The sequence below is a fragment of the Arachis ipaensis genome, chromosome B06 (assembly GCF_000816755.2).
Source record: "Arachis ipaensis cultivar K30076 chromosome B06, Araip1.1, whole genome shotgun sequence".
Lineage (NCBI taxonomy): Eukaryota > Viridiplantae > Streptophyta > Magnoliopsida > Fabales > Fabaceae > Arachis > Arachis ipaensis.
The window spans coordinates 129,173,606-129,176,639 of record NC_029790.2 but is presented as its reverse complement, the minus strand read 5'-3'; the positions used below and the strand labels follow the sequence as shown (position 1 = coordinate 129,176,639).

Genomic DNA, 3,034 nt, shown 5'->3' with positions numbered 1-3,034 from the left:
AGCATAAAATGATCAAGTGACAACTCTTCTATCTTTTGCTATCTGTTTTATCGCATTATCGCAGGTCAACTAGAGAAATTTATTGCTGGCGCTACATGGAGGTGGTGGTGGTGTGGTGGATAGCACTGGTGGTTGTGATTATAGTGTAAAAAATGAAGAAAAATGAGATTGAAGTATATAAAAGAGTGCAGTAAAATTTGAGGGAGGATGAATTTGTTGATCAAATCTATGATAGCAATGCCAAACAATATAACTCGTACGACTACAAACTCGGCATTATAGTCTAGAGTTTGGATTAAAGAACTTGCCTTCTTTAGAGAATCTACCCCCTCTGTCTCGTCGTCCTCCAAAACCCCTTTCTTGATTGATAGAGGGTGAAAAATTACCTTGTGTCAAATGAGCATGTACCATTAAACTATCTAGATTTCGATACTTATCTACTATATCATCATGAGTCATAATGAGAGTTTCAACTTCACTAATGAATAAATTTCTGATTTTGCATTGACAGTAAAAATTAGTATTTGATAATCAGAATTCTGACTCTCAAGAAGTGCTTTAATATACTCTACTGATGTAAGAAGGCTTTCTAAAATTGCAAGAGACATGTTTAATCTTGATTACATACTCAGAGACAAATAATCCATATTTCTTGATGAGTTTCGATTGTACCTTAAGTTGTTTGATATTGTACATGGTTAACTTGGCGAATTAATCTTAATCTTTTTCCAAATTTAAAAACTATAAGCACTGCCTACCATTTTATTTTTGGAATTCGGATCTATTGATACAAGCATTCGTAACATGAGGTTGTAATCATCTTGTCTCCACTGCTTGTAATGGTAAATTCTTTCCCAACAATTCGATCTTCTTCAGAAAGGTATCAAAAGGAGATTTTCTCTGGTAGAAAATGATCTTGTAAATCTTGTCCATAAATGATAATCATAACTTGTTGTAACTAAGTCTCATGATTATTTTTACCAAGTTTGTCTCCAATTGAGGTGAATAGTCGTTGATTAAGGAAGGATGCAGTAGTGGGAATAAAGGTGACAGCATTTTGAGGGTTGTTATTATTATTGACAGAGTTGAAATTGGAAGGTAATTCAGCCATTAAAAACTAGAAACCTAAGCTCTAGATACTATCTCAAGAGAATTAAAACATGTAATTTTAAAAAGAAAGATGAATAAAAAACACGAATATGGTGATGATGTATATGAGCTAAACAGTAAAACCAAAAAAAGACTTAGTACAACTTAGTAACGAAAAAAATGTAATAAAGCATAATTGTAATTATGAAAAAAATGTATTACACACTTTTTAGAAAACAACATAACTTCCTATTTATAGCATAACTCATACTAACCCATACTAACAGAATCTTTTTTTTTTCTTAACTTGCACTAACACTATTAATCAAATTTATCTTAGTATCTACTACATCTTTCACAAAGAATGATGATACGTTAAAAATATTTACGGGTCAAGTAATACTAGATCTGTCTTAGTCAAAATTCATTTTTAATTCTTAAATATTAATGAATTTATTTTTTAGATTTTCATCCAACTCTAAACCTTTAATAAATTTAATTATTTTTGGGTAATGATAAAAATTGAGCTTTAATAGAGTTAAAATCGAGTTTAAAAAAGTTAAAACTAAAATATTAAATTTTGTATATATTTAATTTGTACGGTAACAGAAAAAAAAATGAAAAGTAGAAAGAAAGTACAAAATTTGTCAACATTAATTCATCGTATTTGAAAAATCAAACATACTCATTATTAAATATTTATATTATCACAAACGATATATTAAATGTCATCATCAAAATAAATTAATATATGGCAATATAAATAAACTATCAAAGTATATGCCAATGAGTAATAGTTCAAATGGCATAGTCTTCCCATACTCAATTAAGAGGTTGCGAGTTCAAGTCTCCTATCTTTGGTTAAAAAAAAAATTATCAAAGTATATAGGTTTTTTTATTTAAATAAATTAAGAGAAGAACTAAATTACTTGATTCCCTAAATGGATTTAAAAAACGTGATTCTCCTAAATCATATAATATATAAATTGTCCTAAACTTTTGTGTTTTAAATAATATATGAATCATGTTACTCTGGGACGATTTATGCATGAAATGCAATGCTCAAAAATACATAAATCGTCCCAGGCCTTTGTGTTTTATAAAATGTATATAAATCGTCCTAGCTAGGCCACCATGAGTTACATTTTTTTATCCTAAATCTCATTGCCCTAGCACGATTTATGTGTAACTAGTCATCCCTCAAGACCCTAGCACGATTTATGTATTATTATGGTAAGGCACATTAGGTTGGGACGATTTACATTCAAAAACACAAAGCTCATGACTATGGAATAATTTATGTGCTAAAAGAGGTTATAAATAAAGGAGAACCATGAATATCGATCCATTGTTAAGTTGAGAGTTTTAGAAAGATGGCTGAGAATGTGTTTTTGTAGTTCATTACCAGATACAAATTAATGAAAAAGTAAAGGTGTAACGTTCAGTAGTAAAAAGTAGGTCAGAGTGTTCGTAAATAGTATATTATAGAAGTAAATAAAATTACGATAAAAAATAAATAAAATTCATATGAATAAAACCAAATAAAAAAATAAAAGATTTTATATACAACATAAATATAGTACAATAAAAGATAAAAAAAAGAATTTATATAAACAAAAAAATAAAAATAACATAAAAATAAGAATTTATACAACAATATTTGTCATATGAATAAAAAATACAATAAAAATAAATAAAAATCATATGAATAAAATCAAATAAAAATAAAATTCATAAAAAATATACATATAAAAAATAGTTTAGTAAATGATAAAAAAAATCATATAAACTAAGAAGTAATATGTACTCTAAAATATAAGATCAGCACACTAAAAAATAATATAAAAAATATTTATCATGTACATAAAAGTACAATATGATCTTATATTTTTTATATTATTTTTTTAGTATTCTGATCTTATATTTTTAGAGTAAATGCTATTTT

The 3,034-nt window shown here is 26.9% G+C and overlaps 1 long non-coding RNA gene across 1 annotated transcript in view; it reads left to right on the top strand.

Moving 5' to 3' along the window:
* Positions 1-547, top strand: part of LOC107647512 — a 9,359-nt gene extending 8,812 nt beyond the window's left edge. The window contains exon 3 of the long non-coding RNA XR_002349428.1: positions 65-547. This is a non-coding gene — a long non-coding RNA (uncharacterized LOC107647512). The remainder of the gene's footprint in view (positions 1-64) is intronic.